This window comes from Aplidium turbinatum, chromosome 2 (assembly GCF_918807975.1).
Source record: "Aplidium turbinatum chromosome 2, kaAplTurb1.1, whole genome shotgun sequence".
Lineage (NCBI taxonomy): Eukaryota > Metazoa > Chordata > Ascidiacea > Aplousobranchia > Polyclinidae > Aplidium > Aplidium turbinatum.
The window spans coordinates 11138542-11138938 of NC_137473.1; positions in this window are offsets into that span (position 1 = coordinate 11138542).

The following is a 397-nucleotide window of genomic DNA, read 5'->3' on the forward strand; positions in this document are numbered from 1 at the left end:
ATGATCGGAAGCATTACTTTTCTTTACTGCCAAAGAACCATTTATTCGATGAAAGAATAACTTTTGCGTAACAATTAAGCCAGTATTTGTAAGGTTGCAAACTTTTTACAGTTCACAAGAGCATTGTCAGCGCATAAAATAACTTGTGTAATACTCTGGGCTACCGCCGTGTGACACGATGAAGAAGTGCATGAAATTTCGTCTGATTAAAGCATATGGCAATTGCCGCCGCAATCCAAGGTTTGCTGATTTGGCGACGGCAATGTTTTTGCCGTCGTAGATGGAAGCTAATTTTGAGGGCTGCCTACCTCAGCACTCTACGTCTTTTTTATTATAAAAAAGTGTTTTATTGTATTGCTTATAGATTTTGGATGCGTATGATCAAATTAGTGTTATT